The sequence below is a fragment of the Daktulosphaira vitifoliae genome, unplaced genomic scaffold (assembly GCF_025091365.1).
Source record: "Daktulosphaira vitifoliae isolate Bord-2020 unplaced genomic scaffold, ASM2509136v1 Scaffold_1, whole genome shotgun sequence".
Taxonomy (NCBI): domain Eukaryota; kingdom Metazoa; phylum Arthropoda; class Insecta; order Hemiptera; family Phylloxeridae; genus Daktulosphaira; species Daktulosphaira vitifoliae.
In genome coordinates, this window is record NW_026099572.1 from 45,576,816 (window position 1) to 45,589,952 (window position 13,137).

The window sequence follows — 13,137 nt, forward strand, 5'->3', positions numbered from 1 at the left end:
TTAATTTTAAATATATTAGCCAAAAATGATAAATTATTATTATATGTATATTGTAACATATATTGCATAGATTTATCATATATTTCAAAATTAGAAAATACAGGTAATAACGAAATATATATTTTTCTAATTATTTAACATCATTTCTTTACTAATACATAAATGTATAACAGAATTAAGTATTGTAGCTGTCTCAAATATAACATTCTTATTTAATTTTCTAATCTTTTCTTCGTTAGATGGAACACTTAATATCTATAAAAGCGAAGAAAATTTTATTTATCGTTATATCGAAGGTAATTAATAAAAAAATTTTAAATACATTTTTTAAAGCGTATACATAATATATTTATATAATATATTAGACATAATGAATTCAATAAATATATACATGATTTTTTTTTTCACTTTTTATTGCTCATTGAGGGCGATTGTGCCTTCCCTAAGAGGTAGTTTCTTAACTATGTATACATCGGTATTGGTGGTTAGTTAATAGCTAGAGAGAGGGGATGGTAACTCCAATCACTAAACTGAAGTTTCGTTCAGCAAATGGAGACGCCCGTGACCAAGTCTCGAACCCGAGACAGTGTGCCACAGGCATTGCCGTGTTATCGAATCGTCCTACTATATTCTTAATAGCCAAACTAAATTTTAAATTTTAATACTCAAATACACAAAATTCAAATTTTATAGGTAAAGATATATTTATTGATAACGTTAATGAAGATTGTAATGACATAAATGGTAAGTAAATTAGTATATTTTGTTGATTACCAAAATCTTTCCTTTTGTTTTATTTGGAAGAATTGAATTAAAGAAGTTAACTCATTTAATAACCTAAATTTTTACAATTTTAAACTCAAAAAAATAGTGAGGATATAGAAACTACTATAGTTCACTAGATTGGACTACAGATGTGTTTGGCTATTTCTAAAAAACTAATGAAGTTATTTTAAACTTTGACAACATAATCTCACTATTTATTGTAGAGTTTTTAGTTAAATTTAAAACAAAAAAAAAATCTTGTTAAGTAGGAACCCTATGAATTTTCGTAAGGGATCCTAAAAAAATTATAGGAATCCCATCCCCGCGGATCCTAGTAATTTAGTGGGAATAGAAACACACACCATTGATAATACAAACAGTCATTTCCAATTTATGTTAGACATAATCAAACTTGCTTGCAAACAACAATTATGCCTCACAACCCTCCACACCAAGTGAGAAGACTTGTAAATGGGGTAGTATACAGAAAGGATAAGTTGATTTTTGGAAACTGTATGACACTGAACACCGGTCTCTGCTGTATTAGACCTCTATCGGCATCTTGTAGGAAAAGGATATACAGGGTGTTCAGTAAGTCAGGAAACGGGTATCCTGACTTACTGAACACCCTGTATATACTACAATAAGGAACAATATTGTAAAAATCAGGGATCTAATTAAGAAAAACATGTAAGATCAAGAATGAAAATAGCAAAGCTTCATAAAACTAAGTACATTACACTTTCGTGATAAACCGATATAGTGACTATGCCCTTGACTATGAATTTACTAATAACTAAAACTAACTAACTAAAGTAACCCTATTGGTCCTTTTTAATAATAGTATATTAATTATTTTATCTGGTTTGTAGAGAAATTTTTTAATAAAGCAGTAAAAAAAAGAAATGATATGATGAAAAAATTGTTAAAGGGTTACTTTCGTATTACAAAAGGTAAGATTTTTTAATTTTTAAAAATAATCAATATTAATGATAACATTAAATATCGATTGAGACGTTGTGCACTATAATAAATGATCGCCTTTTTCAATTTTAATTTTTATGAAAAAAAAATATTTTTCATAATAACTCACTTTTAGCTTCGATGCGAAGCTGAGAAGGTATGTTTTTACTAAGATGTGTTTTTTTTTTTGTTTCTGTTACCACTTTTTCTCAGCTCTCACCGAACCGATTTCTTTCAATGATACGTTTTTTACTTTAAATTGCCATAACTTTTTTAAAAATAACCAAATCAATATGATTTTTTTTTATATAGATGCAAAATATTATTACCTATAATTTGGCATATTTTTTTTTTATATCTGACTCTTTACCTGCCTACAGGNATTATAATATTTTACCAAATACCCCTAATTTCTTTTTATATTTAACCTACGCTTTCTTTCTCATTCACATTTTTATACTCTAACCTTTCTTTTCCTTTTTCTTTCTTTTTATTTTTGGTTTATTACAGACACTTTTATATATATCTTAAATTAAAGCTAATGTAATATACTTTATTATGCAAAAAAAATTTCGGACTTTATTTTATCTTCACGGTGAAAATGGCTACAGAATGCTATTATTGTGTAAAAATTCTCGATTTTATTTTTTATATTTTTAGCTTTATAATACTATAACTTATTGTAAAGTGTATGGATCAACATAATTTTTTTATGAGAAATAATATTTTTTAATAATCCCTTTTTCATTCGACATACTTTATTTTAATCAGGATATTAATAAGGAACCACCAGATCATGTAGCTTTTGGAATAATCCACATATTTTTTAAAATTAAACACTATCTAAAGATTTGCATCGAAGCGTTTTTTTTTTTATATTGATTTTAATCACTGTCAGATATTATTATACTTAATCCAACTATGCCGCGACCTCCCTGTGCTGGGTTTTTTTTTAATGTAAATTGAATATATTTTTAAATGTATTATAAAATATAAAAATAAAAAAAAGTGATTATATAATAAAAATAATCACTTGTGGATAATATTAATTAATATTCAAAATATGAATATTGATAATATGATTTAAAACTAAAAATTATTTAACTCAAAAAGTAAATATTACTGATTAATACACAATTCCTTTAATTAAAATCATATTCATTCCCAAGGAACGGGAATGGAAATACATTATCTTATATAAAAAAACAAAGTGGGGACAAGTGTAAATGATATCCAACAGTGATTATTTTACTATAAAAAAAACGCTTTGATGCATATCTTTGATAATGCTTAATTTTTAGAAGGAACTGTTTGATTATTTCAAAAGAAAATCAATTCCTATATCCTTATATACTTATTATAATTATATACTTATTATATACTTTATTGCAAGTTTTATGATTTATAAGTACAATACTTATTATAGTAATTAAATTTAGTATGAAATTGATATTCAATTATTTACTTATGTAGTTAATACAAATTAATCATAAATAGCAGTGTCCTTTCTTTTTATGTATATATTGAATAGACATTGAAGCTGCAAAAAATCTCCATGAAAATATTTATAAGTAACGCTTAAATCTTACTTACTATTATTTTTTGTAAAAGAAGGGGGCTAAATAGGGATACTTACTACCCTCCCTATTCGATTATACTATTTGACCTCAAGTTGTAAAAAACCAAAAAGAAAAAATGTAATCAAAGTGTTTTAATAAAAAAATAAGTAGGTAGTTAGACTAAATAAAATGTAAAAATCGTGAAATGGCTAAAATGGACAAAATGAAAGGTAAAGGTGGTAAAATAATGTAATGATGTCGGGAGTTGTACAATATTGAATAAATTGTGTTAAATATTCCTATAAAAATTTATGATTAATTTTTGTTGTTTATTAGGCAATGGATTGTTTGTTGTTTGAAAACATAAATTAAATTTGCACTTATATCTCGTAATATTATTTTAAGTATCCAATGTTGATTCGTGTATTAAATGCACTGTGTATGCATTCCACACTACTCAATGTATAGCCAATATAATTATTTACGAAAACGATTTTGATTTTAAATAATATGAATTCGTTACATATAATCTACGGCTGAATCTAAAGATTATATTTTGATTAGAAATATAGCTTATTTATTATTTTATATTTGTTAAATAAGTATTTTTTGAGAAAGTATACTTTATTGAGAAATTGATACCGATATTTTTTAAAGCTAAAAAAAGCCTAAGTGTTTATAAATTTAAAAATATTCTAAATCCAAATAAAATGAAAAAGCGACTAAGTCATAGAGAGTAAAAGTCTTGAGTAGAGTATCGCAGATTTTGTGTATTTTTAAATTACTGAAATAACTGGATATGATTAGAAAAAACTTTGTTAGGGATGACTTTTTATGAAAAGGGATAAACATACATAAGATAAGATGTATAAAAAAACGTTTTTTAAAGTTATAAGTTAAAAAAAAATTTTTTTTTTTAAATATCAAAATTTATTGATTTTAAAAATCTGGATATTTTGGAGAATTTCCTTATTTACTGGGCATTTTTTTAACCTTTAAGGGCAATGTTTTAAACTAGATACGATTTGTGGACTTTTGATTTATTGTTGAAAAAAATCGGTTTGATGATGAGATGAGGAATAGTACATATGCAAACAAAAATAATTAAAATTTAAACACATCATAATAATATTAATACTGCTTTACATCAAAACTAAAAAAAAAATTATGACTAAATTGTGTTTGTAAACATCGCTAACTTATTCAAATATCATATTTTTCTTTTTTACTAAAAATTAAGTTCAAATTTCAAATTAAAAACAAATTTTAATTATAATATTTCTTCATATTCATATTTATTTGATTCTTAGAAAAAAATTGAAGTAAAATCAAAGTGCTAATAGTTACGTAAAAATATACAAAACATTATGTGATGGTGTCACGTTTTCATAATCGTGAGAATTATTTTAATAAAATACAGACAGCACATCCGCTGTCTGAGACTGGTGAATTAACAAATAATATTTATTGCCAAATCGGCAATAGGTGTAATTATTATAAAAACCCAATAGACCTGACCATCGTGGTCAGTCGACTCCAGTGCCTTGTGTCATTCATCAGTCTCAGTACTCGGTTGTCGCTGTCCGGCTTACTGTTTAAAGTAAAGTCTTTGTTTATTCCTTTTCTAACCTATATACTCTCTCTGAAGTACTTGTGTCTTGCACTTCGTCTGCACCTCGTACTTTGTTATACTCCTTATCTGGTACGCCCAGTATTTGTGTCTTGCACTTCGTCTGCACCTTATACTCGGCTACCCCGTTCTCTCTTTGGAGTACTTGTGTCTTGCACTTCGTCTGCACCTCGTACTTCATTGTCCTCTCCTATACCCCAAGTATTTGTGTCTTGCACTTCGTCTGCACCTCATACTTTGGGCTCCTTTTGCGTACACCTGGTATTTGTGTCTTGCACTTCGTCTGCACCTCATACCTAGGTGTTACTCTTATTCTCCCTTCCTATAACAACAGCCTTTCGACACCCACAGCTAACCCGGAGTGTCAGCCGAGCACGGTGACTGCTGTACGACAACACGCACGTGAATACCTAGACAGCAGGCACCACCTCCTCATATTCATCTTCGTACACATAGTTTCACATTTACCGTTTATCATTTTTTCTCTTTACTGTGTTACGACAATTATATTTAGATCAATAAAATTTGATAGATATTAAAAAATAAATAGATATGTATCGAAAATTGATTAAAAAAGATTAAAGATAAAATAATCTTTATTAGGAATGTATCAGTAGTAATAAAATTGAAAAGAATAGCTAATAAATAGTTAAAAATACATCTATTGAAAATGAATATGAATATGAAAATCTATTTAAAAATGTTAATTTGAATTATTTCACCATGAAGTTATTGTGCATTTTTACACTATTCCTTTTTATTTATAATTTTATTTAGTTTCAGACGAACTATTGAGTAATAATGATAATGAAATACGCAAAATTAATAAACTTATTATAACATTAGAATATAACTCTATATTTGACGAACTGAATGTAGGAAATGATTTTAAAAATGTAGATGTTGTTACTTCAAGCATTTTATCCCTTTATGATTGTCAACACATTAAAAAATAATTTTTTTAATCTGTAGTCTTTCCAACAAATATTCCAAAAATACTATTATAGCATTTACTATGCCACATTTAGGTATTTGGCATTTCCTAGAAATTAATTAATAATTAATATCATATAAAATTAATCCTACTTGAAATTAATAGAAACTTTTCTGATTGGGGTTATATTGTTACACACCTAGTCTTTTAAATACGGCTTTGTATAATTATATTTACGCACATCAATTTTTATGTAATATAAATATACATAATCTTTTTATTAAGGTTATTAAATTATTATTTTCTAATAAATAATTTACATTGTTTAAACATTCTTTATATTTTTTTTATTAATATCACAGGTCTACGAAAAATGTTTTGTTGTCTATCATACATAAATTAATTCTGAATGTAATTTTGTTTTTACTTATTAAATTATAATTCTTCAATAAACAATATAATGATATAGTTATAAATTATAATATTATATATACACAAGATTAATTAATTAAATATACAATGCAATGTCCAACAAACAAAAACTACTTTTAAGCTAAAAAATTAATACAAAGCTAATATAAGCAACCATAAAGGTAAATGCGAGTATTAAATTACTTGCTTCAACCTTCATAACCTCCTATATTATTATTTAATACTTTGTACGTATATCAGTCTTTTATAAAAGTATTTTTTCTATTAATGTAATAAACGGCTATGCGTCATTTATTTGTTTTAAACACTTATATCGCCTACTTCATTTATTCTACACTATGATTTTAAGCAATATTCCATAAAGCTTCACATAACAAAAAGAAAAATAGAATTAAGGTAATGTAGTAATACAAAAATAAGCAAAGGGTGATTGAGGTATTTTTGACCAGTGTTGGATATTTGGAGATTTGGTAAATTTAGGAGAAATGAGGTTCTATCGGGGTTGTAGAGTCCTAGGGTTTAGAACAATAAAGACAAGTAGATATAAAAAGAAATTATTAAAGTTTTTCTATAAAGGTATTACAAATGACCTAACTGGTAAGTACCTGAAATAATACACTGAGGCAACGAAGAGGCGGTGGCCATCTCACGAATACCATATAATGTGATTATGTATAAGGTACGAACTAGTCAGTAACAATTAATAAAGTTTGAAAATAAATATAAATATGTGAAACTTGAGATACTTATCAATATTATAGAACAAAATTGGCTAAAATAATAATAAAAAAAACGGTAGCACAGTGGGGTCGCGGCATAGTGGAGACATTGCATAGTTGGGTTCAGTCTAGATTTAATCTGACAGTGATTAAAATCACTATCATAAGAAACGCTTCGATGCAAATCTGTAGATAGTGTTTAATTTTAAAAAATTGTTGGATAATTGCAAAAGCAACATCAACTTCTATTAAAATAAAATACAAAACCCATAATTTTCATACAAAAATAGCATATTTTTGAATATGGTAGCCATTTGCGTATAGAAGATAGGTCGTCGGGACAAATTTTTTTTTTTCATTTTGTAGTACATAAAATAAGCTTTAATTTTATATATGTTTAAAGGACGCAGTATTTCCGGAACATTATCAAAAATCAAGTTGAAAAAGTTATTTTTTGTAAAAAAATTACTATTTTAAATTCCCTCAGTGAGCAGAATAAGTGTTAGATTTTCAAAAAAAATTATATCAAATGAAAGGGAAATATCTAAGGTTTCAATACAAAAAAATATTATTTTTATTTGTTCATTTTTGAAAAAGTTATGGCAGTTTTAAGTACAAAAAACATCCCGATAAAAGGTCATTTTTATCGCAAACATTACATTTTTTTTTAAATTTTCGACAGCCATTTGCACATAGAAGATAAGATGTCGGGACAAATTTTTTTTTTTGATTTGATAGTACATAAAATAAGCTTTAATTTGATATATGTTTAAAGGACGCAGTATTTCCGGAACATTTTCAAAAGTTCAGTTGAAAAAAATTTATGTTTTTTACAATATTTTAAGTTTTGAACGCCCCCTATATAAGGAGAAATTGTCCAATTTTAATAAAAAGTATGTCAAATGAAAGATGTACTTATAATGTATTTAGAAAAAAAAAATTTGTGCTGATATATACATTTTTCAAAAAGTTATAGCATTTTTAAGTTGAAAATTTAAAATCGAAAATCGAAAATTTTAACACAAAAATAGTGTTTTTTTAACTACGGCAGCCGTTTAAATGTAGAAGAAAAAGTGTCGGGACAAATTTTTTTTTTTCATTTTATAGTACATAAAATAAGCTTTAATTTGATATATGTTTAAAGGACGCAGTATTTCCGGAACATTTTCAAAAATTAAGTTGAAAAAGTTAGTTTTTGTAAAAAAGTTGCTATTTTAAATCTCCCCCAATGAGCAGGTTAAGTGTTAGATTTTCAAAAAAATGATATCAAATGAAAGGTAAATATTTAAGGTTTTAGTATAAAAAAAAATTATGTTGATTTGTTGATTTTTCAAAAAGTTATGGAAGTTTTAAGAAAAAAAAGTGAAAAAATTACGAAAATTAGCGATTTTTAAATTTGTAATTTTTTTGGATATTTCCCCCATTTGCGGGGAACGAGGGAATTTTTTTCAATTTTTAAGGGTAATGTCTTCAACTAGATACGATTTGTGATCTTTTGACGTATTTTTGAAAGAAATCGGTCCAGTGAGAGCTGAGAAAAAGTGGCAACAGACATAAAAAAAAAAAAAAACACATCATAGTAAAATTAATACCTTCTCAGCTTCGCATCGAAGCTAATAAATGGGTAAAATAGTAAATGTACTTGGCTGTTGAAGTATATTTATGTATTATTACTCACTACATCAAATATTGTATTGAGATAAATTCTCTTAAAATTATATTGCTTTATTGTTATTACATACCATTTACTATACCAGACCTTGAATATAATTAGGAATTGTGTGATCATGTGTCATTGATCCATATTTATAAATTAACTCTTCAATACTAGGTATGACATTACCAGAATATAAGTTAGTATAATCTTGTAATAAATCTAGGCTCATTGAAATTGGTCCCATTATTTTTTGACATTGACTTAAAAATTCAATGTCACATCTATTAAATCTGTAAATATATATATAGACGATAAAATATCAATAAATTATTTATTTTATTTTAGTATTAACTCAATAACAGCCAATTTATCCATAATAATTCTAAATTTAAGATCATTGTTTTTAATTAATTTATCAAGCAACACCACTGCATTATACAATAAATTTCAAAGTGTCTCATTGGGTATTGTTAAATAAATGCCCAGATTTTGTTTGATTAAATCAGCTGACTTGGTCAAGCACCTTTGTTTGTTCAACAAAGTGATTCTGGACTGTTTTTTAAAAGCAGCATTAGACAAAGCTTTTTTAGAGTCCTTTACAAAAATTGTTAATTAAATAAATAAAATATTTGATCTAAAATGTAACTTTTTAAATGTGCAATGGATGGCTATCTACATATATTAATTTTTATTTACCATTGTTGCTATCAAATTAATTGTGTGTGCACAACATCAGTGATTTTGGGTAATGTTTACGTTTTTGGGTTGTTTGGGTAACGCATAATGATAATCTTGTTCTTCATTATTTAAAATGCTCAAATTGACGACATAAATTTTTTCTGATTCATTTTATCTAATGAACATCTAATTTTAATTCATTGATTTATTCACAAGCAACTAATCAGAAATTTCATAATTTTCATCATCAAGTACATTGTTCCAATGTTCTAAAAAATATAATAAGGGAGAAATTCAAGCTAATTTATGAGAGGTTAATTTAAAATAATGATTTTCCATTAATATAAATGAAAAAATTAATACTTTCCGAAATATAAATAATTTTATAGTTATTAATTATATTAATATGAATAGATCTTGCTTAAAATATTTTACAAAATTAGAACCATTTCATGTAATACATCAAAATAATTTATCTGAAATTTCAAACTTTGTGTATACTTCATCTATAGCTTTAACTAAGATATCATATGTATGTGACCCTTCTAGTCTTCTCAGTGTTAAAAGACAATTAATTTTTAATAAATCCTCTTTGGTCCATGTGACACTGTTATTCCAATGTATGATCTAACAAAATATATTATATTACTACCTATAAAATCTGTTAATAGGTACCTATACAAATAAAAATAAATATATTATTCACTTTTTAAAAATCGACCAACATCTGTAGTCGTAGCAATAAGGTTACATTAAAACATCTCAGATTTTATTTTGAAGGATAATTTACGAAAGTCATTCTCAATACTTTTCATTAAAGGAGGCCGAGGAATAAATTTTCTGTTGGAGAAAGCTCGTTCAATTATTTTCTTTTAAAATGGGATTTTCAATTATTCTAAATAGTAAATAAACACTTAAAATACATTTTTGCAGTAATTGAAATTTATCTGAATTCAAAATTATATAATATTGATAACAAATAATAATAGTTTTTACAAAAACGTATGATATAAGTTTTTTGATTTAGGTTCATTCCATGTGAATCCACCTACGTGTGTGCTGCTATAGTTCAGAAATTTTTGAAATTTTTATCATAAATTACTTAAAGGTCATTGAGAACAAAAAAAAAATTTTTTTTTTTTTAATGTTTTTTACCACATAGGGCATTTTTTATAATTAGAAACATGAAAAAACTCCTTATGTTCTAGAGCCTATAACTTCACATCAAAATAAGCTATCACAGTGGAACTAATGCTGTTTTACTCACATTAAATAATACTTCAATTTTATTCTTAAGTTTATAAACTTAAAAAATTTTTAACATCGAAATTTTGATTTAAATTTTTTAAATCTTGCAGTATTTTGATAGCAAAATTTAATTAAATAGGTGATATACCTAAATTGTTACAAGCGTTATTTATTGTTTCTAAATTATTTTCTATAGACTCATACACGGGTTCATCATGCTTAACACTCATATTCATGTAATCAGCAGAAACTTTCAAACGGTTTAAACATGTTTTATATAAAGTCTTTCCAGGTATTAATTCCAAATTTGAATATTAAAGAGCGGTTTGTAGTTTCATTTCAATGTAACCTTTATGGACAGTTATTTTATGTATATTAATTGGATTAGAACATTTTCTACCAAACACAAAATAAAAACAATCTACAATTTTACTGTGATACTCACAAATTGTAGTTAAAGAACAGCTTATTCTTTAAGCAAGGAGTTATTAGTTTTCATAAGAAAAATCGAAAATGTTTAATAATATTTGATTATTAACACCGTAAACAGATTTGTGACACACTTCGTTCACTGCTAAACCAACTGAGCATTCCATAATAATAAATTTAAACTAATTATAATCAAAAATAATAGTTGAAATCGATTGTACTAACACACAATTCATTAGTCACAACAATAAAAGTTACACATTGACTTGATTGTTTGGTGTCACCAAACTGTAATTACAACAAAATCTAATAAATTCATCGATAAGACTTCATTTATTAATTTATGATCAAGAAATAAGATAAGATTGCTATCATTTGGGTATAACCTGAAGTTTGGTAGTACATAGAATCCATATATGTATAAATATAGAATTTTATTTGATTAAATGTTGTGCCTTTATCTTTTTGTCGTGGACTGTATATTGGACAATCCTGTCACATTTAAAAATAGATAACCAGTTTTAAATGCTTTTACATTGTCATATTCGTGAAGAAATAGATACAAAAGTCAGTATGAGTAATATGATAAAATGAAAACCATATGTATAATAAAGACAACTATTTCATCGTCAATTTTATACTTTCATTAGTATTAAACAATAATTTTAAAAATACTTTGACGTTTTAGACTCCTACAATGACAAAAGTCAAAGTACTATGTTGAGCAAAAAAATAATTGTTTTTTAATTATTGAAAAGTATATTGACACTTTCAAAATTCCATTTATAATAATAATAATTTATATTTAACTAATAAAAATACAATAATATGTTAAACTTTATCAAAGATATTATTATCTTTCAAAATATACTTAATATAAACATGTGTATCAAAATGTTAATAGAAAGGAAGCGGGCTGCCCATTAAGAAAAATGTTCCAGCTACTCGTAACTTATGGTTAATTAAAATTTCAATTTCATAACTGAAATTACAATTAACTAACGACAGTCAGAATAATCAATATTTAGTTTTTTTGTTTTTTAATAAACCCATAAAAAGAGATTTGATATAGGTTTGTCATAGATGTAACAAAATATAAAACAAGGTAATAACTTTTTATGATTTCTCCATAAAAATTAGAATATTACATTATTGAATATAAATATCGTTCTATAATTAATTACTTCAATACGTATATAATCATGTATAATACTTATAAATTTATAAAACTTTCTATCGGGATATAATTAGGGAAAATTATATTCTATTTGATATTATTGTTAAAATTGTTTGTAATAACATAAATGATTAAGAATAAGTTGAATATTTTTTATTATTTGCTATAAATCAGATGTAAATTTAAGTATTTTTTTGTGATAAAATTTATTTTTTAGAATATCTTTTTTTTTGTTATTTCTATAATTAAATAATCGTTTTTAATAAAATGAATTATATTAAAAGCTTTTTAAATCTCATTATTCATAATTTGTATTTGATACTGACAGAAAATAGTGGCAAACGTATAAAAATAGTAATTAAAATCCTCAAAGGTACCGAACTATTGAAGTTAATATAATATCCATATAACCTGATCTAATTATTGAAATAGATATTTTATTGTGATATACATTTGATATACATGTATTCACAGTCAATGGACTTTGCTGCTGTCGCCTTTATTTTAATAAAAAAAATAATAATTGTAATTTGAGTAAATTAATATTAGAAATCGGTAAAGAACAAACTTGATGGAATATTTTTGAATAAAAGTTTCTCAAGAATAAACATTCTTAAAATATACATGCTTACACAGCAATTCATCTGTTAACACTTACATCCTTGTATGATTGATAATACTTTAAAAATATGTCAGTTAACACATACATATATCTATACAGGGTGTTCAGTAAGTCAGGAAACGGGTTTCTATTGTTCTCATTGTTACAAACAATGAGAACAATAGAAACCCGTTTCCTGACTTACTGAACACCCTGTATATGTTTGTTATTACATACATATATATATATTTATATATTTATTTTTTATGTTTAAGTATTCATCATATACACATACGTGTATATCAATTATCCTAGTAACTTATACTTAAAATATGCGAGAGCGCG

At 25.4% G+C, this 13,137-nt stretch overlaps 1 long non-coding RNA gene across 1 annotated transcript; it reads left to right on the plus strand.

The window, feature by feature from the left end:
* The first annotated feature begins 389 nt into the window (after nucleotides 1–389).
* Nucleotides 390–6,112, plus strand: LOC126899410 (uncharacterized). The gene is made up of 3 exons (XR_007702578.1): nucleotides 390–744; nucleotides 1,638–1,718; nucleotides 5,695–6,112. It is a non-coding gene; the product is annotated as an uncharacterized LOC126899410 (long non-coding RNA).
* Nucleotides 6,113–13,137: the final 7,025 nt, after the last annotated feature.